Source organism: Tamandua tetradactyla, chromosome 5 (assembly GCF_023851605.1).
Source record: "Tamandua tetradactyla isolate mTamTet1 chromosome 5, mTamTet1.pri, whole genome shotgun sequence".
Taxonomy (NCBI): Eukaryota; Metazoa; Chordata; class Mammalia; order Pilosa; family Myrmecophagidae; genus Tamandua; species Tamandua tetradactyla.
Window position 1 is genome coordinate 46,156,206 of NC_135331.1, and position 26,376 is coordinate 46,182,581.

Here is a 26,376-nt window from a genome sequence, read left to right on the forward strand (position 1 = left end):
CAATGTGTTATTTACCTAACACATTGCAGGTATTAAGAATGGGATGATTTACGGAAAATAGAATTAATGGAAACTAGGGTCTGTGGTTAACAGTAACATTGCTGTGTTCTTTCATGAATTGTAACAAATGCAATATACCAGAGCTAAATGTCAATAACAGGGAGATATAATTTAGGGGTATAGGATTGTTGTTGTTGTTGTTTCTCTTTCACTTTTTCTTTTTTTCTCTTCTCCTCTTTTTCTTTGCAGAAGAAATGGAAATGTAATCATATAGATTGTGGTGGGAATGCATAAACAGGTGACTATGCCAGGAACCATTTATTGTACACTTAGGATGGATTGCATGGTGTTCTAGTTTGCTAGCTGCTGGAATGCAATATACCAGTAACGGAATGGCTTTTAAAAAAAGGAAATTTAATGAGTTGCTAGTTTACAGATCTAAGGCCGAGAAAATGTCCCAATTAAAACAAGTCTATAGAAATGTCCAATCAAAGGCATCCGGGGAAAGATACCTTGGTTCAAGAAGGCCGATGAAGTTCAGGGTTTCTCTCTCATCTGGAAAGGCACATGGCGAACGCAGTCAGGGCTTCTCTCTCGGCTGGAAGGGCACATGGCAGACACGGCGTCATCTGCTAGCTTACTCTCCTGGCTTCTGGTTTCATGAAGCTCCCCGGGAGGCATTTCCCTTCTTCATCTCCAAAGGTCGCCGGCTGGTGGACTCTGCTTCATGGTGCTGCAGCATTCTCTGCTCTCTCTGAGTCTCTCATTCTCCAAAATATTTCCTCTTTTATAGGATTCCAGTAAACCAATCAAGACCCACCCATATGGGTGGAGACATGTCATCCCCTAATCCAGTTTAACAACCGTTCTTAACTAAATTTCATCAACCAGGGAGATGATCTCATTACAGTTTCAAATATACAGTATTGAATAGAGATTATTCTACCTTTAAGAAATGGGATTTATATTAAAACATGGCTTTTCTTAGGGGGCATATACCCTTTCAAACCAGCACACATGGTATGTGAGTAAAAGTGTTTAAAAAACAAACAGAAGAAAACAAGTGATGGAGAAGATATGAAGAGAGAGAGATACATATTCACTGTTGGCAGGGAAGTAGAAGGGAGCAGCTGCTCTGGAAGACAGCATGGTGGTTCCACAGGAGGCTAGGTGTATGGCTGTCACATGATCCTGCAACCCTGTTACTAGACACAGACTTGGAATAACGGAAAGCAGGGACATAAATAGGCATTTGCACACTGATTTTTATGGTGACATTATCCACAATTTGCAATGGGTGGAGGTGGCTTAAAGACATCAACTGATGAACAAAAGGGCAAAATGTGTATATATGCAATTGAATATTGCAGGTATACCTTCATATTGAAGTTATGAAGTCATGTGGCATGCAAAGGTGAATGAACCTTGAGGATATTACTTTGAGTGAAATAAGCCAGAAACAAAAGGACAAATAATGTATGGTATCATTAATAGAAATGAACTATAATGAGCAAACTGATAATTGAATTTGAGATCATTGGTTATCAGAGGATAGTAAGTAGGCAAAGTATGGGCATCAGTGATTAAGAAGCACATTTTAAAATAAGATTCATTGCATTGGTTCCTAGATTGATCTCTCCTCTCTCTTCTGGTTTTGATGTTTTCAGCTGCTCTCTCTCTCTCTCTCTCTCTCCATCCCATTTATAGAACACTCCAATAAAATAATAAAGACCCACCCTGGGACAAGCCTTTACTGAAGCAACCAAATCAAAATGTCCTACTTATAATAGTTTACCCCCACAGAAATGGATTACTTTTAAGAACATGATTTTTCCTATGGCATATTTCATTCTTAACCACCACAGTCTCGCTGTCTGAAATTAGCACAATTCGTGTCCCTTGGCTGGAAGACTAGCTCCTAAAATGTATTTTATTTTCTGCTTTTGGTTCAAAAAAAAAAACTGTGTCTAGAGTCTTTGAAAGTCAGAATGTATTTAGTTGTGTCCTCCCATACTTTCAAAAAAACTTTTTATTATACTAACATATACAAAACCTTAAATTTCCCATTTTAACCACTTTGAAAGTGGTTACACTTTCAAAAAGCACAAAAAAACAAAGTGTACAACTCAGGGTTGTTAACTATATTTCCAATATTGTGCTAACATCAACATCCATTCCCCAAATTTTTCATTACTTCAAAAAGAAATTTTGTACCTGTTAAAGCAATAAGCTAATCTTTTAACTTTGATTTTTCCAGGAGAGTGTGACTGATCCATTTTAATTTCTTTCATTTTGCCCAAAGCATATACATTTCTCTCCATTTTAATTTCTACTTTTATTTCCATTATATGTTTTTTACCATGCCAACCATACTGCATATTGATTTTCTGTTCACTGTTATTCTATTCTTTAGACAATTGCCTTTAATATTTCATCTTTCTCTTCTACATTTTGGCAGTATTTGTTTTTGTTTTCATCACTTTTATCCTAAACAGAGATTGCCTATTTACAAAATGTACTAGATTGTTTATAGTGTGGGTTTTAAACAAGTCATTTTACTTTTATCTTTCACTTTCAACTTCTTCAACTCAATATCATTGATTCATGCATATTTTTGTATTTAAGTTTCCTGTCTTCCTTAGGCATTATATTCATGCTCCAAAAACAATAACTTTTTATGGGGTTCTGGAGATTCCAAATGATTCTGTGGAAGTGTCCCATCCAGGAGTATGGTGTTTCTTTGATTTTTTCAGCTGTCCCTTCATATTATCTCCTCAGCCTGTGTCCATGCCACACAAAGGTCCCAGGTTATTTCGTTTGTTTGTTGCTGTTTATTCTCAGAGTGGGACACGGTCTGTCTGGAATTGCTGTCTGTTACAAAGTGGTGGTGTCCTCTGAGAGCCGACTCTTTCTCCTGTACAACGACAGAATCCTCCTATAGAATACAGAGTAGGTTAAGGTATATGAACATAGGTTATTTGAATAATCCATTCCCTGTGCCTAACAGACACCTTTATATTGTGACTATCGATTCTGCTTCCCCATTTCTTATATGTTTTAAACAGAGTCCCTCAAAAGCTGTTCTTCCTGTTGATGTCTTAGAGGATTTCCTGGGTTCTTCTTCATCCTTGCATCTAGTACATTCTCATTGAGATTATGTCTCCCAAAATGAAAGAAACTGTTGACAGCCTAGGGTCCTTCTGCTCTTTGTGTTTAAAGTTACTATAAAATTTAGCAGTTGAATGATCTTCAGATGTTTGCTTTGGATCTCTTAATGACTTGGCAGACAATGGAAATAAATATTTTTAAATCTTTTATTCATATTTTCCAATTCTTTAAAAACAATTTAGTTGGAGAGACTGATTTGGAGTCTGGTAGAAAAATTCCATTACCATTCAGAACTACAGAGATCTATTTAAAATTTGCCCTTGAAATACAGCAGTGACATCATCTGTAACAGAGGCTCAGGGCTAAAGTGTACATGGAGAGGTCAGCTGAGGCATTTCTCGGTCTGAACCATTAGAAATACCATTAATATTGACTCTGTTCAGAGAAGCAGATTTCATTCTTCCTCTTAAAGTGATTCTTTCCAGGATCTCACAATGGTTATAGGATAGACTGCCTCTTTGATTTATAATCTAATTTGAGTAATTTCCCTCTTGTATCTAGGGAGAAAGACTTTCTCCTAATCTGTTGTCTAGGGCCATTTCATATACTCAAGTCTCTACTTGGTAAATCTCAAATCATTCTTTCTTCCTCTAGGTCAAGGAGCAAAGTTTCATTTGCTTTATCTCATAGGGGCTGCTGCCCAAACTTTTCATCAAACCTGATTGTTTTCATCTGAAATAACTCCATTTTAACAATGCCTGGATTTTCAAGAAGGATTAGAATACTACAGGAATGTGCTAGTCTCTTTTTGACATAGTGTGCTGCACAAAGAATGAGTCAAATGAGTACGATGGTTTCCATTTCTCAAAACCAAAAGGTAGTTGTATATTGTTGTCCATTTTGTACATAGTTCATATCATCTGTGTCTGCACAAGAAGCAGCAGAGGGAAACCACTCAGACTTGGATAAGCCTTAGGTCAAGAACCAACAGGTGTTCACTTGAAATCAAATCATGGCAGGCACCCACCCAATCACAAGGAAAGGTGGCAAGGAAGGTATCAACTCAAAGTAAAGGAAGACAGTACTACTAGAGGTAAAGAGAAATTATCCAACATGAGGAAAATGAATCTTATATATGCAGAAAATGATGTGGGAAATTTTCCTGAATGAGAAGCAAAGCCTAACTTGCAAATCAAGGGATGCAGTGTAGACAAGGAAAATTGTCAGCAAATGATTGCACGGAGTCAGAAGTGGTCTTGTTATTGAACTTTTATATTTAAGAAAGAGCTTTTCAGGCATCTGGCAGAAAAAGCATAACTCTTATGAAGGAAAATCATAAATTGAACTATCAATATTTAACCCAAGAAGTCAGCACATCTAAGTTTAAAACTTACTGAGGCTTATGATTGATTATTTTTTGGCATGGGCAGGCACTGGTTAGTGAAACCAGGTCTCTAGTATTCCAGCATGGCAGGTGACAAGTCTGCCACTGAGCCACCTTTGCACTGCCCCCAAAAACCAACTTTCTGAGGAAACTGCATCCTAATACTATTGTTCTCAATCAACCTTTCATTCTAGTGTGAATACAATGAGCACACATTTAGAAGCATTATGATAAAATTGCTGAGAACTATAAATCACATGTTCCAGCTTAAAAACATAATTCTGGATTATGAAAATGTTCATTAAGACAAATGTCCCAGAAATAAAATAGCAGAGGGAAAAACAGGAAAGATTAAGGAATGTCGCAGACAGCCCCTGTGTGCCCAAGCCATTTCCTCTTGCAGCAGGCAGGCTGCTCACTTCTCCTTGCAAATTTTAACTACCTCTTTAAAATTCTCCAAATTCCTCTGAGCAGTTGGACCTACATGTGAACAGAATGCTTGCCTCAGGAACAGGAAAAATTGCAGATAGGCAAGGTTAGACAAACTCCTGTGAAGAAACCCCTCCCCTAATCACTCATCCACTTCTGTATAACCAGCTTTGTGCCTTTCCCAATTTAAATCAGCCAATCATTTCCTTCCAACACCTCCTCCATTTCATACCTGTCTTTAATGTGCCATCCTGACTATAAAATCTTCTGTAAACATTGGTTAAGGGCTCAGACTTTCGAGGTGACTTGGCTGGGCCCCATGCACACATACAAATACAATCTTGCTTCCAGAAGCTCCAGAGCCTCAATCCCAATTCCTCTGATGTTTGCACCAACATTTCTCAGGGCTTATACAGGATCAAGAGCTGGTGACATTATCATCTCTCTGTCCCATGACAGCAAACATTCCCAGACCAAGAGACTTGATGGAATGCAGTGCCAGCACTGGGGACTTCCCCATCTTTCAGAATCCCAACCTCCCCTCCCCAGCTGGGGCACTCATCACTGCCAGAGCAGTGATGGATCCAGGACAGCTTCAGGAATCAGATCCCTGGGAGTGCCACCCATCTGGCTGCTAAGCACTGGACAGCATCAGGTTATCAGTCCACTCATAGAAGGCCTGAGTGGAAGGGTGGCCTGATCAACCCCCAAGACTCTCCAAACTATGGTCTCCATCTGGAGGAGCGAGGCAAATGGAAGTCTTCAGACTGGGTTTTGGGAAGGGCAGTGTAGGAGGAATGTCAATGGATTGTGCTTGACTATGTGAGTGAATGGAAGTCCTGGGCCACAGGAGCTGAGCTCCAGGCTGCAAGGGAGTTCAGATTCTGCAAGTTTGTGGCAATCCTCATATAGTTAAGGGTGAGCAACCCCAAAAGGGGGGCTGGCCAGGGGTTTATACTGGATGACCAAAGCCAGGAGGTGCCCAACATCCCTGATAGGGGAGTGGCCAGGCTGAACAAAGCACTAAATTATCTAAAATCCCTTTGTGTTTGTCTGTAAACCCTTCCCCTAACCATTGGCTCTGCCAGATTTGGAGGTGGGGAATATAATAAAACACCATTTTGGTGCATGATGTCAAACTTTATGAAGGCTTTTACTGATGACTGGGGAGTCCCTGGATCAACTCAGGAAGTTCTGTATGCTAGAATGACCCACCTTTGAGGTAGATTGGCTGTCTGAGGGAACTTTCGAGTTAGAAAATGTTAAAGGCAGTTTGTAGATAATGTCAGGGATGTCTGGACAGACAGATCAGTTTCCCTACATTGTCACCTGGCTGGAGGTCACAAAGAAGAAGCCAGGGTGGATTAAGACTTGCATTGATGGGTGGTTCCAGGTGTTTCTCACCCAAGTGGTGGAGAAGTCCTGCAAACAACCAGGCAGCAAGGCCAAGGTCGTGGTTTTATCCAGTGCACATGCAGAAGAAAACCCCTGCCTTACTTCACACCCCCAATACCTGTGGCCCTGCCGAGCATCTCCACAACAACCCAATTCCCTCAGCAGCCCAGAAGCGTCACCTGAGGCTCTGCTAGGTCCAGCCATCCCTGGAGTTCCTGAGCCATGGCAGCTGTGGCCCAGCCAGGTGGTGCCACCCCATCCCTGGCCACACCCTTAATGCCTCTGAGAGAAACCCAAGGACTTCCTTGTCAATGTGTGGGGAGACTTTCAGGAAGGGAGAATAAACTTCACATATATTCCCTTCACTTCTACCAACCTGCTAACCTGGAAGAATCATACATGGTCCTATACTGAGAGGCCTCAGGTAATGATCAATCTGTTCTAGTCCATTGTCCAGACTCACCAGCCCACCTGGCCTGACCGCAACCAGCTGCTTGTAACTCTCCTCAGCACTGAGTACTGTTGGCAAATGGTAGCAGCAGCATGGAGGCACCTGGAGGGAAGCACTCCTGATGGCACCTTAGACCCAACCCAATATGTCACCCACAGTTTTCTGGGAGATGACCCAGAGTGGGACACAAACACTGATGCGGGGCTGTAGTCCCTTCAATGGTTCTGCAAGGCCCTGCTCCAGGGCCTGCAGAAAGGCAGCCAAGAAACCACCAACATGACCAAGGTCAAAGACTTCTTGCAGAAGTCAGATGAGCCCCCGAGCAAGTTCCTTGGGTGATTGATGGAAACCTGCCAATACACACAATTTGATACTGAGGCCCCAGAGAGTCAAATGTTGGTAAATGCCACCTTTCTGGGGCAAGCAGCCTCTGACATTCTGCATAAGCTCCAGAAACTAGATGGATTTGCAGGCATGAATACAAGCCAGCTGATAGAGGTGGCCATGAGGGTATTCATCAGTCATGACCAAGTGGGGACCAAGGAAAAGAAAAAGAAATTCTGGGAAAAGACTCAGATGATTACTGCTGCCTTTGAGCACTGAGACCAAGGGCCCAGGTCAAAAACAACCCAATTGGCCTGAGCACCCCTGAGGCAAACCAAGTATTGTTTCTGCGAAGAGGAGGGGCATTGGAAGAACAAGTGCCCCAATAAAGCCATTCCATTAACAGGCAGAGGAAAGCAGGATACCAGCCCTAGGCCTCATCCGGATCCTGACACCATCACTTTGTCTGTCAATGAGCTCTCTGACTAGGACAGACTGGGTTCCATATTTTTAGACCCTCAGGAGCCCATGGTCAGAGTAAAATTAGGGAGCTGAACGATGGACTTCATGGTGGATACCAGTGCTGAACACTAATAACCCAGCCCCTGGGGGATGCTCACCCATTTCCTGGCTGAGCAATACACATAGTGGGTGTCACAGGAAAGTGCAGAAGAAACTATTCCTGAAGGCCAGACAGTGCAGCGCTGGGGGTCACTTAGGATGGCACCAGTTCCTGTCATGCCAGAGTGCCTGCTGCCACTACTGGGATGGGACCTTCTCAGGAAACTGCATGCCCAAATTACTTTTGGTCTCAAAGGAAAAGCCTTTTTAAAAATTGATGGCCCACAAAAGATCCTACTCCTAACCATACCAGCTGGTGAAGATTGGTGGCTGCATGAGGAATCTAAAGTGGGTGGGGAGGTCTGCCCTAGCCTGCCATTCCTGGGCAGAAATCAAATGTCTGAGCTGAGCACAAGCTTCTAGGCCTAGCTGTACACTGCCTCCAGTGGTAATGGCCCTGAATCCCATGGTACACCCTGTGGCAGTGCAACAGTAGCCAATCCTTCAGAAGGCCCTCAAGGGAATTCAAGGCCACTTGGCATGGCTGGAATCCCAGCAAATTACCTGGTCCTGCAACTCCTCTGGGAACACCCTGCAGCTACCCATGAAGAAAGCTCAAATGGGAATTTTGCCTGGTACAAAACTTGTTGGCAGTCAATGGAAATACAGAAGCCATCCACCCAATGGTTCCTAACCCATATACCCCCCAGTCTGGTCCCAGGGGAAGCCAAATGGTTCTCATGCTTGGACTTGAAGGACACCTTCTCCTGCACCCAGGTAGCCCCAGTCAGCTGGGAAATATTCACCTTTGAATGGGAAAGGCCTTCTGTGGGAACTTGTGTGCTCAGGAAGGTGAGTACTCCATGAGGGTGCAGACCAGACAGTGTGGGAAGGGGATGAAAATGTCAGCCAAACTACACCTTATAAAATCCTTAATCTGACCAGGTATGGAGCAATGTAAATACCGCCAGTCCTCAGCAAGCCCCGGCCAGATTTTACTGGCTATGTGGGAAAATGGCCTACAAATGGCTGCTTGCTGGGTGGACAGGGTCCTGCACAATTGGGACCATTTGCCCAGCTTTCTTCTTGGTCCCCCTCTTCTGGGGTAGCCAGATTGGGTGCCCCCCTGTGGGCACTCATCAGAGAAAAATGGAGAGTGGCAGACAACATCCAAATAGGGAGTTGGGAAGATAATTAGCGGCCCCTGGAATGAATAATCCACTATTACAGGCCTGCCACCTGGGCTCAGGATGAGTTGTGGGGATATTGAACCCCCATTTACATGGTCAACCATATCATCCATCTCCAAGCCGTTCTGAACTAATAACTAATAGAACCTCATGGGCACTAGAAGCCCTAGCCAATAACCAGGACAAAATCTGGGCAGCCATTTACAAAACTGACTGGCCCTAGACTATCAGTGGATGAAGGAGGCACCTGTGAGAAATTCAACTGAACTGACTGTTGCCTCCAAATAGATGAACAGGGAAAAGCTACTAGAGAAATAACCAATGAAATGAGAAAGCTAGCCCATGTCCCCACACAAACATGGAAAGGCTGGATGATGGTTCTCTATGTTCAAAGGGCTCAGATCCCTAATTGCTAGTGTCCCAGGCTTGCTAGGCATAAGCCTCTTCGTCCCATGCCTCCTGCCACTCTTAATAAGTAGCTTATAATGCTCAGTCAAAGCCCTAATAGAAAAGCAGACCTTGGCAAAAATCCTGGCAATATGGAAACACCAATATCAGCCCCTACAACTAGAAGAAAATGAGGTATAAATGATGCAACTGTACACTAGCATGAACAAGCATCAAAGTGGGGAATGTAACAGGCAACCCCCGTTTGCCCAAGTCATTTCCCCTTGTAGCAGGTAGGTCCTTCATGCCCCCTTGCACATTTAAACTACCTCCTCTTTAAAAGTCCCCAAATTCCTCCGGGCAGTCAGAACTACATGCAAACAGGATGCTTACCCTGAGAACAGGTAAAACTGCATGTTGGCAAGGTAAGACAAATTCCTGTAAAGAAACACCTCCCCTAAGCACTCATCAACTTTTCTAAACCCAGCTTGTGCCCTTCCCAATTGAAATCAGCCAATCATTTTCTTCGAACACCATCAGTTCGTACCTTACCTTTAAAAGATCTTGTAACCTTTTGTTCAAGGCTCAGACTTTTGAGGTGACTCAGCTGGACCCCATGAACATGGACAAGTTAAATCTTGCTTCCTGAAGCTCTGGAGTCTCGGTTCCAATTTCTTCAGGATTCCACATAACGTTCCTGGAAGCTCTTGCAGCACTTCGCTCCTGGTTTCACACAACAGAATATATAAATCAATTTGGATAGAATTGACATCATAAATATTTTTAGTCTTCCACTCCATGTACCCATTATGACTTTGTTTATTTAGGTCTTCCATGATATCTTTTACCAAATTATTATAGTTTTGTGTGTATACGTGTTTTGTATCCTTAATTAAATTTATTCCTAAATATTTCATTCTTTTGGTTGCTATTGTAAATGGAATTTTTTTCTTGAGTCCTTCCTCAGTTTGCTGATCACTGATATATAGATACAGTACTGATTTTTGGACATTGCTCTTTTATTCTGCAACTTTGTTGTACTTATTTATTAGCTCAGGAGTTTTGACATATATTATCATGTCATTTGCACAGTGAGTTTTACTTCTTCCTTTCCAATTTGGATGCTTTCATTTATTTTCCTTGTCTAATTGCTCTGCCCAGAGCTTCCAGAAAAATGATGAATAATAATGGTGACAGTGGGCATCCTTGTCTTATTCCTGACTTTAGAGGGAAAGCTTTCAGTCTTTCCCCATTGAAGATGATGTTGGTTGTGGGTTTTTCATATATTCCCTTTATCATGTTGAGGAAGTTCCCAACTATTCCTATCCTTTAAAGTGTTTTCAGCAAGAAATGATGTTAAATTTTGTCAAATGCTTTTTCTGTATCAATTGAGATGATCATGTGGTTTCTCTGCTTTGATTTGTTGGTATGGTGTTTTATGATAATTGATTTTCTTATGTTGAGGCAGCCGTGCACGCACTGAAGAAATGCCACTTGCCCATGTTGTGTAATTTTTCTAATATGCTGCTGGCATATTAGAAAACTGATTTTCTAATATTAGGCAACTGATTCTTTCCCTGAACAGATAAGAGCACAAGGAGCATGGACATGACCAGGGGACAGATGTAGCATCCTCTGGGTTTGTCTGGTGAGGGTAAATGTTAATCCCACAGGAGACTAACTTTGTGTTGGTGAATCTCCCAAGAATATACCGCTACAATGAACTCACATGTTCCTTCACCTGCTTTGGTGGAAGGAAATGCACTAATTGAGACTGTAATGTTGAACATACATTTACCTCTTTTCTTATCAGCAGAATCAGAACTACTGATGATAGTCTAGAGCTTTGAGCTCTGCACTAAGACCTTGACTACACTTTCTTAACAGGATTGTGCCACATTCAGGGATCCGATGTCTAACTCCATCACATGTTCATCTGCCTGCATGAGACTCCACTGTTACTTTGGATTGAAAGAAGTCAGCAGCTTTGCTGACTATTAAAGAATTGGTATGAGAAACATCTGCCATCTTTTCTTTCTGAAGTTTTCTTTTCTACTATGGTATTTTATTCACATGTTCTGCTGCACAGTGCTGCCTTTCACTTCCTCATTTCAGTAGCTCTTGTCACCCAAAAGTTCCAAGGTTTTCTGTGATTTCTACATTACTGACTAGTATCAATGAACTCTTTCTGCTGTTCATCTGGTTGTCACTGCTCTGTGACATTAGGAATATCATTCCTAATCATCAAAGTGTTTGGCTCGATATTTCAAACCTCTTTATTTAGCTGTTCCAAGGGTAGAGAAGGTAAATGTGGGTGTAACAGCAGGTGACCTAAGTCTGTAGGTGCCAGAGATGCAGGAGAGGGGCAGGCCAGAGCAGCCTCCTCAGGAGGGTCAACATGTATGTCATTTAGAAGTAGACAAATGACATTAGTGGAGGAAAAGCCCCCACACTGTGCTCAGATTCTACTGTCCTTATCAAGACCTGTGCCCCTGACATTTACACCCACCCTTGCAGCCAGTCCCCAGCTGAGTTTCTGATGTCATAAGGTGACATCATCCTGGTTTCTATCCCATGTAACTCCACAGCCTCAGTCCCTGAAGGGAGGCCCTGACCACCCAGAGTCCTCCCCTTTTCTATCCCATTGACTCTCATCCCTTTCAAGTTTGGAGAGCCGAGTTTTTTAATGAATTTTCTAAGGCTCTGGCATGGTGACTTCTCCAGGATAACACTGTCAGGTTGGAATACAGCAGCTCTCAATGTAATGGTTTTTGGCAGAACCCAAGGTGGAGAGAACAACAAGGTACACAAAAGACCAGTAGTGCTCTGATAAAGCTCTGGAGGTTACTGTGACCCACCTGAAATGCTTTAGGCTTCACCTCTCTAAAGCCCTACCCTATGCATGCTGTGATTTCTATGGTGATGGAAACAAACCTCAACCACACAGCCAGAAACCATTGGAGAACACCCCCAGGTAAGCCTTATGATATATATAGAGAGAGCTAGTACATGTTGACAATGTGCCTTTGCCAGCTGACAGAGGTGTTGCCAGATGGTATCAGCCTTTCTTGAGTGAAGGTAACCTGTGTTGTTGCCTTAATTTGGACATTTTCATGGCCTTAGAACTGTAAACTTGCAACTTAATTCCATTTTTAAAAGTCATTCTTTTACTGACATTCCAGTGGCTTTAACTAATAGATTTTGTTACCAGAGAAGTGGGGTGATGGAGCAGTTTGTAAATACCAACATGTTTGAATATCTTTTTAAAATGGATAAAGGGAAGATTATGGAATAGTTGCAAGGACCTTGATGGAGAAGGCCTAGAATGCTTTGAAGAGACTGCTGGTAGAAATGTGGACTCTAAGGATACTTCTGATATGGCCTTAGACTGAAATGAAGCATGTATTATTTTAAAATGTAAGGAAAGTGATCTTTGTTTTACAGTAGTAAAGATTCTGGTAAAACTGACTACTGGTTTTTGGCAGAAGGCAGATTTTCAAAGCCACAGACTTGAGTATTTAGTAGAAGAGACTTCCAAATTAAATGTGGAAAGTGTAGGCTTACAGCTTATATTATAGCTTAAATGTGATAGGAAAGAAATAAGCTGAAAAATGAAAACTTGAGTACCAAAGAACAAGAAACTGATGGCCTGGAAAATTTTGGGTGTCCAGAAAGGGAGATCACAGAGAATAGGGCCCCATATGTTGGATTTAACTATACATGGAACAAGTCAGCCATTTCAGAAAAAGCCAGGATTGAAGATGGCGTTACCTAGGAAGAATTCGTGGAAAACCCTATTGTCAGATGGTTCTGATGCCTGTCTCTTGCAAACAGACCCAACAAGTGTGTTGTGGGATCTGTATAAATGGCACCACTGCCAGTCTGGACTAAAAGGGTTAAGGGACAGATTGGAGGAAAAATAGCTTCAAAGGCAGAACATGGAAGCTAAGGTTTGATGCTAATAAACCTCAGATAAGGAGAGCAGACTTATCCATGCCCTTGGAGATTGTGAGTTTTCCCCTAAAGCAGAAGGCTGGCCGCCTACTTTGTTCAGGAAAAGTTGTGCCATCTCAGGTTTTGGAGAGGTGGGGCATATTCCTTGGGGATTGGGAAGAGCCTGGATTCCAACCCATAGTTCTGGAGGAGTTGAGCATAAGCCTCAGTGCTGAGAGAGCGCCCAGGCTCTGCCTCCATAATTGGAGAGGGTGGAGCATAGAAAAAGGTGGTCTCACCAGTGTCCCACCAGGTTGCATTTGGAGAGTACCAGGCCACTGCACAAGCCTTTGGAAAGTGTGGGGCTACTGCTTTCCAAAACTCTGGAAATAAATGACATTCATACTTGGAGATCTAATGTAGTTTTCCTACAGATTTTTAGAACTGTTTGGGTCAGGTGAGCCCTGTTTTCCTACCAATTTCTTCCTACTGAAATGGGACTATGTATCCAATGAGTGTCCCTCCTTTATACATTGGCAGCAGGTAATTTGTTCTGAGTTTTACCAGAGCAGAGCCAGAGGAGAATTGTGCCTTAGGACAGACCATGTCTATAACTTGATTTGATGACATTCTGTGTTGTTTCTATGTTGTATTGTATTTATATTATTACTGCAGTGGTTTAAAGGCTTTCAGATACTGTGATGGAATGACTGCTTTTTGTACATGGAAAGAACAGAATCCAGAGTGTGGAATGTGTTGGTTTGAAATTGTCATGCTAGAGAAGCCATGTTCTTCAATCCTCATTCCATATTGCTGGGCAGTGTCCTTTTCTATTGTTTCTATGGAGATGTGACCCACACAATTGTGAGGGGTAACTTTTGGTAAGGTGGTTTCCACGGAGATGTGTCTCCACCCATTCAAGATGGGTTGCTTACCAGAGTCCTTTAAGAGAATACCATTCTGGAAAAAGCTTTAGTGCTCAGAGAGCCCACACACTCAGAGATCTTTGGAGATGCTTAAGGAAAAAGACCCAGGGATGTTTTATGAAATGAGGAGAGAGAGCTAGCAGACATCGCCATGTGTCTTCCCAGCTGAGAGAGGAGTCCTAAAGCAAGAGATCCTAGCAGATACAGCCACATACATGCCTTCCCCGTTGACACAGGTGTTCTGGATGGTATCAGCCTTTCTTGAGTAAAGGAAACCTGTTGTTAGTGCCTTAATTTGTATATTTTATGGCCTTAGAACTGTAAAATTGCAACTTAATAAATTCCCTTTCTAAAGGCTGTTCCATTACTGCTATATTGAAATCTGCTAGTTTTAGCAATCTAAAACAGAAGGACATCTGTGGATTTAATTCTTGTGAATTTACTCATTTTTATCTCTTACTATGATAACTGAATTAATCTGTCCCCAGGATGTAAAAAATAAGTTAATTATAATTACAAAGCAAAGGAAATTTACTTTGAGAGACTGAACCCACTTCCTGTTCCCAAAGGGCTTTCCATCAAGGGATTTGAGAATAACAGATAAGACTTAAAACTATTGAAAAGTGATAGAAATGTAGTTTTTAGTATGCAGTTGCCCTTCACAACTGAAACATTCACCTCATTTACCTTCATGATCTAAAGTCACCAGGCACTAAAATGAGCTGGAGTACTGTGGTAGACTGAATTATGTACCCCATTTTAGATATTTTCTTAATTCTAATGTGGGTCCCTGTGGATCTAAACCATTTTAAATAGGCCCTTTAAAGATGTTATGTTTTAGTGAAGTTGTGACCAAATGAAGCAGGATGGACTTTAATCCAGATTACTGGAGGCCTTTAAAAGAGAAGAAACTTGAAGATATAACCAAAGAGATGATGCCACAGGGAGAAGCAGTAAGCCAGTTGGGACACAAAAAAGAAAGGATAGGACATCACCAAGTGGTGTGAGGCACAGAGATAAGCCATCAAACTTCAAGGACTGGAGCAAGCTAGGCCAGCACCAGTTGCTACAGACCCCAGGAGGAAGCGAGCTTCCTAGCCTTCAAAACCATGACATGATAAGTTCCCATTGTTCAAGCCAACTTCTAAGTAACTGGAAGAAGATTCAGAGATCTTGTGGAGATACAGGGTAAACTCTTGGACAGTTAGTTTGTGAGAGTTAACCAGGGAAGCAGAAGGCTGAGAGTCACCTTCCTGAGATTAAAACAAATTTAAAACTCTGACCTCAGGAATTTTTTTTCTAGGGAGCTAAATTTAATTGGGTTACTCTGTAGAGTAATTTATACATCAGGGCACTGTTGGTAATAATAAACCTGTCAGCCTGGCATTAGTGGTGGGTATGGTCAGATAAGTGATATTTGCCTCAATCTGTCATACCAGGGTGATTGTGGGATCACCCAGAGCTGTGCCTCCCTGAAATGAAGAAGAAAAGCTTGCCACTGTGGTTGGGCAGGAATGGAATTCACTAATATCACCCATCTGGTAATTTAATGATCACACAGTAAAATAAAATATGATAAACCTATAAAAACAAAGAACAATGGGCTACTAAGGTTTATATTCTGAATGTGCAGCAGTGAAAGGAGGTTTCATCTTTTCACACTGATACTACACAAAGGGAAAAGACTGATAAAAACTACCTGTCCGAGACTACCCTCCCACCATCTGAGGAATGATTCCAAATGGTCAGTATTTGAAGGACAGGAATTTTAAAAGATAAAAAGATAAAAATCATTAGTCAATAGCTGTACTGACTATTTCAATACCTGTATTGAAAAGAAACAACAGGAAAGATGTTTGAAGGGATTCAAAAGGCTGGATGTTTAACTATTTTTTTCCTGGAAGCCATCTTCCAAATACTCAGCCAAACAACAAAACCACATTAAGCAGAGGGGAATTAATATTCTATTGATGTTGGAGGTGCTGGTTTGAAATGATGTATGTACCCTAGAAAAGCCATGTTTTAATCTTGACCCCATTTGTAAAGGCAGCCATTTCTTCTAATCCCTATTCAGCATTGTATGTTTGAAGCTGTAATTAGATCATCTCCCTGGAGATGTGATGTAATCGAGAGTGGTTTTTAGGCTGGATTAGGTGACGACATGTCTCCACCCATTTGGGTGGGTCTTGATAAGTTTCTGAAGTCCTATAAAAGAGGAAACATTTTGGAGAATAAGAGATTCAGAGAGAGAGCAGAGCAGAATGACATAGCCACAAGAAGCAGAGGCCACCATCCAGTGACCTCTGGAGATGAAGAAGGAAAATGTCTCCTGGGGAGCTTCATGAAACAGGAAGCCAGGAGAAGAAGCTAGCAGATGACACTGTGTTTGCCATGGGCCCTTTCATATGAGAGAGGAACCCTGAACGTGTTCACCATGTGCCTTTCCAGATGAGAGAGAAACCATGACTCTGTTCACCATGTGCCTTCTCACTTGAAAGAGAAACCCTGAACTTCATCAGCCTTCTTGAACCAAGGTATCTCTCCCTAGATGCCTGTGAGTGAACATTTCTGTAGTCTTGGTGTAATTGGGACATTTTCTCAGCCTTAGAACTGTTAACTAGCAACACAGTAAATTCCCCTTTTAAAAAAGCCATTCCATTTCTGGTATATTGCCTTCTGCAAGCTAGCAGACTAGAACAGTGGGTTATATAATTCTTTTGATGAAATATTATTAGATAAAACATATTATTCAACACAGCTAGTAAAACTGGACAAAAAATTTGAAGAAGATGGAAATCCAAAAACATTAACCAGTATTCCAGATTGCTTATGCCCTGAGGGTGTTATTTCAGTAAGGAAACTGAGAATCAGAGCAATGTTTTGTCAACATCAATTTGGAAGGGAGATAAATACCAAAGTTTGTTAACAAGAGCAGGGAATGTGGTAACACATCCACTGCTTTTGGTTGGGAACCTAGCAGATGGCTTTCTTGGAATAATTTTCAACCAAATATTAAATACTCCATTTTTATTTTGGATTAGGGTATTCTTACATTACTGATGTACACAGGGCCCAGCAAAAGCAAACAAAAGACCTCTTTGAAGGACAATTACATCACCCTAGTTCTCATATTATTTTTTACAATTTTAAAATCTAATGTTCAAATTCATTTTAAGAAAAAGAGACCAAATAAACAAGGAGACATGACAATCTGAATGAGAGGCAGCAGCAACAGGCCTTAAGGCACACTAGAGATTGTACATAAAATACCTATGCTTCTTACATTCAAGAATTTAAGTGATACTAAAATTTTCAGAGTAAACTAGAAATCTTAAAAAGTGAGTAACAAAAAAATAACACAAAGGAAATGCTAAAACACAATAAAACATTTGAAAAATGAACTAAATGAATAAGAAAAACACATTAGGCAAAGAGGCAGACTTTATAATCTTATAATAAGATCAGGGCTGAAAAATATCTAAAATGAAGCCTGACGAGACAAATGAAGGAACTTGTGGAAGAGATAGTAACATGGCAGAGGGTAGGGTGAGAAGTCATAACATATATTTATTTGAGAGTGTCAGTAGATAACTACAAATAGAATAGAATAGAAGCAATATTTGCAGAGATGGTGTCTGTCTGGCCCAAAGTTAATTAAATACATAGACTCAAGAAACCCTAGAAAACTCAGAAGGAAAAAACTCAAAAGAAATTTATACCTTGACATATTTTAACAACTTCAGAAAAACTTAAAAGAAGCTATAAAGCAGAAATACAACTTTTAAATTAATAATAAATGAAAAACTGACATCTGTCACCAACAATGGAACACAGAAGGTGATGATATAGCTTTATAACAAAATTTAAAAATAGCCATCAACATAGATTTCTGTATAGAGAATGAAGTCCTTAAAGGTGAGGTTAAGTAAAAACATTTTCAAACAAATAAAAACCAATAACAAATTTAAAAGTTTTCTAGCAGCAAATTAATTCTAAAAAAATGTAAAGAAATGCTACTTAGGCAAAATAAAAACTATCCCAGAAAGAATTCGAAACAATCAGGTAGGATTTAAAAGCAATGAAAATTGTTAATTTATGCATAAATCCAAATGAATATTGAATATATAAAATAAAAACAATATTTCACAGCAATAACATCAATAAAATGTTTTAAAATTCCATAAAATAATAAATGCCATAAGGTAGATAAAGTTGAAATACTTAAAAATACATTATCTAGGAAAGTGATAAAAGATTAACTTTACATTTGATAAGACAGCAAAAATGTTGTCATTTCTCATGTAACCAATAAGAATAATAAAATAATGGAGCTCTTTAAAATTGAAATTAACAGATAAGAAAATCTGACCAAAAATTATCCATTGAAAAGAGGCATTCAGGAGAAAAATTAAAAAGAACATAGAAGATGGTGTACAAATAGAAGTCACCTATAAGAAAGAAAGTGCAACTCTAAAAGGATTTATATTAAATATAAATATCCCACTTACATAGTCAATATTATCCAGTGGATTTATAAGGAAAACCTTCTTCCTTTGAATTTTTAAGAAATTCACCGGAGACAAAAAACTTCAAGGTATATATTAGATATTCTAACCTGTTCCAATATGTCCATACTGTTTCCATATGCTATGGGAACAGGTAAAACAGTAAATTTTGTGTCATTACATTAAGAGCATATAAAATAACATTAAGGAAATGTCTAGAAATTGAGTCCTATTATAATCATAACATAGTTTAAATTTCCAGGAAATTTTAGAAATTTAAAACTTGAAAGCACCTAATAGTTATGGTTTTTGAAATAGTAAAAGAATGACAATATGTAAGAAACAAACTCAAATCAGGATTATGGATTTTTGTGCAACTGTCTCAGCAGTGGATAGAATAAGCAGAAAAATTATCAGCAAAGCTAATAGAGTATTTTATCATTATGAATAATAAATTTTATTTAATCTTTTCTATACAGGACACTGCAAACAATAGCAAACTACACAAAACCAAAATTAGGGACTCAAAAAGGCATTTGTGTACAATTACCCAAGGCAGCATTATTCACAATAGCCTACAGGTAGAAATAGCTTGAGTCCATCAAGATAAGTGGATACATACAAACATACAGTGCAATAATATTCAGTGGTAAAACTGAAAATAGTTCAGGTATATTCATATAGATTTATGCATTTGGATGAACCTTGAAGACATGTTGAGTGAAATAAAGTAAACACAATAGACTGATATTTTAAGATTCCACTTGTATGAAATAGCAAGAATATGAAAATTTGCAGAAACAGAAAATAAATTACAGGTTACCAGCACTGAGTGTAGTGAGGATGTGGAGTTAATGTTTAATGGGTACAGAGTTTCTGTTTGGAATGATGGAAATGTTTTTGCCATAGATAGTGGTCAAGGTCATTGTCAATTATTCAAGAACTCCTTATTGTATGTTTGAAAGGGGTGAAAATGGAAAATTTTATATTGCATATATGTGTTATCATACACACGAAGATAAAAATACATCTCTTTCTGGCACTTAAACTTGCAGAGGTGAAGGGGGAGAATGAGACGGGTTAAGAGGCCAACACAGTCATAATGTCAAAGACTACAGCAGCTCTGACCAGGCAAGAAATAAGAAGGGGTCAGCTGTGCATGTGCGTGGAAGACGAGGCATAGGATTTGTTGGTGGAATGGAGATGAGTTGAAGAAAAAGACAGAAATCAAGAAGCACAGCAAATTCTGTCCTGAACACCTGTCCAGATACATGGGAAGGGAAAAAAATGAGGGGGGACAAGTTCAAGGAGGAGTCTAGCGTTTGGTTTTGGCACATTAGGTGTCCATATGCAGGGTTTGTGGAAGCAGCTGTGTGAATATGGACTGCATAGAAAAGATGTTGAGGGGTAGCTGCAGCTCCTTGTAAGTAAGTTTCCCCTAATAAATACGAAAGCAGAGATTGTCCTGGGGCTTAGTGCCTTTTCTCAGAATCTCAACAAGCACCATTGTGGGCCTATGCTCAAAATTTGACCACACGGTATTAAGGAAAATGAAGTCTTCATCTCTGAAAAGACAAAATGTAGAGCACCCAGGGCTTAGGCAGGAGTGGGCCAGACAACAGATGGAGTTGAAATGGAGGTACTGAGCCCAGAAAAGAGAAATGTCAGACTCTGAAAATGGTTTCCTTTGTAAGGAGAACATAGTTTATGGGTATGGTAGTGCTGTTTTCTTATTTTTAATAAAGAATGGTAAATTTAGTTCTTTAAACTAGCTCTGATCTAAAACTAATAATCGTAGATCATCACTGTCATCCAGCATTCAGGATAGGGTGTTATGGAAGTAAGGGATCAATGACATTGTGGCTCTGATCTGACTCAGAGTAGGTCCAGTGGGTCCCTTAGCCCATCCTGTGGTCATTTTGCCTGTTTCAGAATGCATAGTTGGAACAGACATTCATCAACAGGAAGAATTCCCATCTTGTATCCTTAACAGGTGGAGTGAGGGTTAGTTTTGTAGGAAAGGGAGATGAAAACCTCCAATACTGTCTCTACCTTTAAAATAGACTGCAAAGATGAGTACTACCATCAAGGAGTTGAAAGAGTTCTTGGGATTCCCACCATATCCTCCTTCAACTCTATTTGGCCTGCACAGAGAATTGAAATATACAGGATGACAGTGAATTACTGTAAACTTAACCAGGTAATGATTCTAGGTTCAGCTGGTATAAAGAAGTATCATTGATAGAGTAAGTGAATACCTCCTTTGGTAACTGTTAACTGTTAGGCAGCTACTGATCATCAATTGCTTTTTATCTTGATTCCTGTTCATGACCAACAGAAACTTTGTTTTCATCAGTCAAGACCAGCGGTAAATCTTTGCCATCCTAACTGAGGGTGCCTCAAGTCTCCAGCCCTATATAATAATCTAGTCCTCAGAGACCTCAATTGACATTCCCTTCCCTGGGTCATTATACATTTTTCATTGCATTGATATGCTAAATGGATCTAATAAGCAAAAAGTAGCAATTAATCTGGACTTATTGGTGAGAAATTTATTGGCCTATCAGAGAGTGGGACATAAATATAAATTATTTCAGGGGCCTTCTCCATTTGTGTAATTGTCAGATATCCAGTGGTGTGGGGATAAATTGAGATATCCCTTCTAAGGTAAAAAGACAAGGTGCTAGACCTGGCTCCTACAACTAAAAAATGGGCCACAATACCTATTTTGCCATTTTTGGATTTAGAGGTTGTATATGATTCTAAGTTGGCATCTAATCAATTGTGCTGTTTCTCCCATAGCCAGGAGTCATGGGTCCAGGAAACCAAGGATGGCAATGGTTAGGGCACCACTTATTAACGATCCACTAGAAAAATGTTTGCTTTCTATTCCTATGATTGTATCCTCTTCTGGTCTAGAGGGTGGGGTGCTTTCACCACAAAACACAGTAATGATTTCTGCTTAACTGGGAGTTAAAACTGCACTCAGCCACTTTTTTTTCCCTTGTGTTTCTGAGTCAACAGGCAAAGAAAGGAGTTACAATCCAGCTGGGTGATTGATCCTGACATCCAAGGTAAAACTGGACGTCTACTACACAATAGACATAAGGAAGAGTACATCTGGAGACAGTGGAGATCTCTTAGCATATCTCTTATTATTCTCATGTCCTAAGATTAAAATAAATTGAAAAGTGTAATGATGATAAGATAGATATAAATGTGAGAAATGACCATTTGGGATCTGAGAACTATATCGTATCACATCATTCTTTGAATTTCTAAGCTTACCCATAATCTCTTCATAAATAAATATGACTAATTCACCAAAGAGCTCCTGAAAATTAAATCTAATGATCGTGTCAGCCTTTTACTTGGAATCGAGCTATAATTGGAAAATAACTTCTTTGGAGGAACTTTCTCTTAGGATTTTCTGTTCTCTGACATTCTTGATTGTTTTCAAATTGCTCGACTCACTCTTGCAAAGAGTCCTCACAAAGATCCTTTAAGTATTACTATCGGTACACATTTAAAAAAAAATGCTAGTCCCTCTTCTCCCCATTTCCTACACATTGCCTTAGAAATATTATGCATTTCTTTACTTGCTTCAATTTTTGCCAAACTTCTCATACGCTGTGTCCAAAAGTATTGTCTGGATTATGTTTCTAATCTTTAAATCCTGACTTTGTGTGTAACAGACATATACACTAAAATGTACCTCAGACTGATTTAATCTTCCCCACACAATAAACGACAATATTCCTCAAGTCTCCAATAGAAGTTAACAGGTCCTCAAACACACCCCCTCTCAGGATCTCACCCACACAGAGGAGCACTGACGTCATCTCTGCATTAACGCTACTGTCAATGCCGTTCTTTACATCATCTCCGCAAACACATTTTCACCATTGCTCTTTTACCTACATTCTCATATTGCTTGACAACTTTCTCAGAGATCCCTTCTCTGAACTTCAAGCTAAGGTTTCCCTTTCCCCTCCTCACTGGTTTATTTGAGACTCTACTATTCTTTCAGGCTACTCCGCTAATTTGTCACTGTACATTTATCAATTTATGCTTTTTTTATTTCCTTTCTGCTATGCTAAATTAATTTCCAAAAAAATCAAATCCTGTGGTGTTAAGATGAAGCAGTCCTTTTGATCATTACTTATGGATTATAAATCCAGAAAAATTCCATATTCTCAATAAACTGGCCTTCCTTCTGCTGTGAGATTAAACAATTGCTTTCAGGTTAATGTTAATTTACCAAATTGAGGATGTCTATTCCTCCTGGTGAAAATTCTTTCTAATCCTCCAACTTAACAACTAAAGGACAATTAGCCCAATTAAAAATGGTCAAAAGACTTGAACATGCATGTCTCTACAGAATACATACAAATCACCAGAAAGCACCTGAAGATGCTAGGCACAAACAGCCATCAGGATAATGTCAATGAAATCCACAATGCGATACCATTTCTTAAACATTACAGTGTTTCTATTTAAAAAAAGGAAAATAACAAGGATTGGAGAAGATGCAGAGAAACAAGAACTCTCATTCATTGCTGATGGCAATGTAAAGTGGGGCAGCTGCTTAAGAAGAAAACTTTGGTGGTTCTCAGGAAGCTAAATTTGGTACTACTATATAATCCAGTCTTCCCACAAATAGGTAAATACTCAAAAGAATCAAAAACTGCACTCAGACAGACATTTGCACAATGTTCATAGGGCATTATTCATAATTGCCAAAAAATGAAAGCAACCCAAGTATCCATCAAGAGATGAATGGATAAAGGAGGTATATACATACAATGGATAATTATTCAGCCATGCAAAGAAATGCACTCCTGATGCATGTGATGACATAGATGATACCTGAAAAGAAACCATGTGTCATGGTTAGGGACAGGTGTCAACTTGGCCAAGTTGTGGTACCTGTCCATCTGATTGGGCAAGCGCTGGCCTGTCTGTTGCAATGAGGACATTTCATAGGATTAGGTCATGATCACGTTAGCTACATCCACAGCTGATTCCATTTGTAATCAGCCAAAGGGGAGTGTCTTCTGCAATTAGTGATGCTAAATGCAATCATGGGAAGCCTTTTAAGGAGGACTCAGAGGAGACAGGTTGCATTCCTGCTTTGGCTGGTGAGCCTCTCCTGTGGAGTTCATCCAGGCCATCCATTGGAGTCATCGGCTTTGGAGCCTGCCCTGTGGATTTTGGACTCTGTGTTTCTACGGTCACGTGAGACACTTTCATAAATTTTATATTTGCAAGTGTTCCCTGTTGATTCTGTTTCTCTAGAGAAACCTAACTAATACACCATGTTTAGAAAAATACTCTATATACAAAAGAACAAATATTGTATAATTTCATTGTTTTGAAACAATTAGAATGCGCAAACTCAGAATTGGAATCTAGAATATAGATCAACAGGTATAATGTTAAGGTTCATGTGCCAAATTGGCCACATGGTGGTGCACTGATGTCTGGTTGGGCAACAGCTGCCCTGTATGTTGCTATGAGGACATTTCATAGACTTGAACCATGATCACATTGGCTGCATCAAGAGCTGATTTCATTTGTAATCAGTTAAGGGTAGAGTCTTCTGCACTGAGTGATGTTTAATCTAAACACCAGAAGGCTTTTAAGGAGGATTCTGAAGAGACAGTCACTCTTCCTGCTTCAGCCAGCCAGCCTCTCCCATGGAGTTTATCCAAACGCTTTATTGAAGTCATCAGCGTCACAGCTTGCCCTGCAGATTTTGGACTCTTCCATTTCCACAGTTGTCCAGCCAGCCTCTCCTATGAGTTTATTGAGGACCCCTCCTTAGCATTTATGGAGGCCTGTGGCTTGCTCTACAGACCTTGTACTCTACATTCCCATGGTTACATGAGATGATTTTTAAAATGTGATAGCTACAGAGATCTCCTGCTGATTCTGTTTCTCTAGTGAACCCTAGCTAATACAGCCTGGTACCAGGAGAGGTTCTTAAGAAACAGAATCTTCAAAGTGAGTTTTTATGATTGGTTTTCTACTCTGATTGTACTCAAAAACACTAAGAACTCTGTTTCCCATAATCAGAATGACACTGCCAATGCATGGGGTGAGTTGGAGTCTTCTAATGCCAGGCTCTGGGGGACAATATTTTTGACACTTTATGGAGTTTAGTGGAAACAGGAGGTATAGAGATGTTGGTTGCTTGTTGTTAGATATGCTATCTACATTGATGAGGGAAAGGGATGAGGTGAAGACTTCAAATGAGAAGCATATGTACTGTAAGACAGATGTAAACATTTCTATGAGTGCCCTGAATGAAAATATATATATATATTTTTTACATGGGCAGGCACCTGGAATCGAACCCATGTCCTCTGGCATGGCAGGCAAGCATTCTTGCCTGCTGAGCCACCGTGTCCCACCCTGTGAAGGAAAATCTTATTTCCTATAGCTGCATATTTGAGATCTCTGAAAATCTAACTCAGAATCTCATTGTTAGAGTATCAACTTTACAACATAAACTGAAATCTCAAACTTGCATGCAACTAGGTGAATGAACTTAAAGGGCTGGATGTTGAATGAAATGTCAGGAACAAAAAGACAAATACCATCATGCTCCAATCATATGGACTAACTACAACATAAAAATTCAGTGAACTAAAGTCTAGAGCATGGGTTATCAGGTTGGGGCTTATTGTAAATGGTCCTAGATTATAAGCTCTTACATTAGTCATGTACATTCATGGGGTATAACTGTTAATTTTAAATTCTGAAATACTGAGCTGTTTATATATAATATATTCTTTCCCAGAAACTTCAGGTATTTACATGACACCTGAGACTCATAGTTAAGGCTCTGAAGCTATGAAAGTGAGCAGTAAACCATACAGAAACTGTTTAAAAAGTTGAAAAAGTAATCAGACAACAAGTAGAGATATGAATGAAGCTGATCTGGATAAGACTAAGGTATATTAATAAGATTGGGTAAAGGATGACATCATCCATATTTTAAAACTTCAACTTCTGGGTGAAACTAAAGGGAGAGATATTTATTTGGTGCAAAATTTATATTTTGGGTAGTGCATGCCCTAACTTAATTTGTATGGTCAGTTTAGTTGAACACCCTAAAGTACATGCAATCTTGAATAGTGCATGAGATTTTGTTGGTTTGTCCAGGCTACTTTGATGCCCTGATTAATCTAAGACTAATTTGGGTAGTGAATAAAGACGTACTTGCAAAGTCTCCTTGGGGTAATGGGGAGAAAGGAGGAAATATCCAACTTCTCCATTTGGAGAACTTCTGATACTCTTGCAAGCAGTGGGGACAACCAAATCAATAAACTGCATCCTCAATCTTGGGGGTCACCTGAATGAAACTTCTTCCTGCAAAGGATAGACTAAGCCTACTTAAAATTAGACCTAAGAGTTGCCCCCAGAGTACCTCTTCTTGCTCAGATGTGGCCTCGGTCTCTAAGCCAACTTAGCAGGTGAACTCACTGCCCTCCCTTCCATGTGGGATATGAGTCTCAGGCATTTAAATCCCCCTGGCAATTTAAAACAGAAAGCCTGGGTTAAGCCCGGCATCAAGAAATTGAGAAAGACTTCCTGACCAAAAGGGGAAAAACAGAAACGAGACACAAACTTTTAGTAGCTGAGTACTTTCAAACATTTGAGAGGTTATCCTGGAGGATATTTGTGGGTGTTACATAGATATCCCTCTTCTTAGTTTATGCTGTGATGGAGTGATTAGAGGGAAGTACCTAAAACTGTTGAGTTCTGTTCCATTAGC

At 39.9% G+C, this 26,376-nt stretch overlaps 1 long non-coding RNA gene across 1 annotated transcript in view; it reads right to left on the reverse strand.

Moving 5' to 3' along the window:
• Positions 1–1,516: 1,516 nt before the first annotated feature.
• LOC143684121 (uncharacterized) overlaps positions 1,517–26,376 on the reverse strand; it is a 36,527-nt gene continuing 11,667 nt past the window's right edge. Inside the window, exons 2-3 of the long non-coding RNA XR_013175853.1 lie at positions 9,782–9,952; positions 1,517–2,935 (exon numbers count right to left, since the gene is read on the reverse strand). This is a non-coding gene — a long non-coding RNA (uncharacterized LOC143684121). The remainder of the gene's footprint in view (positions 2,936–9,781; positions 9,953–26,376) is intronic.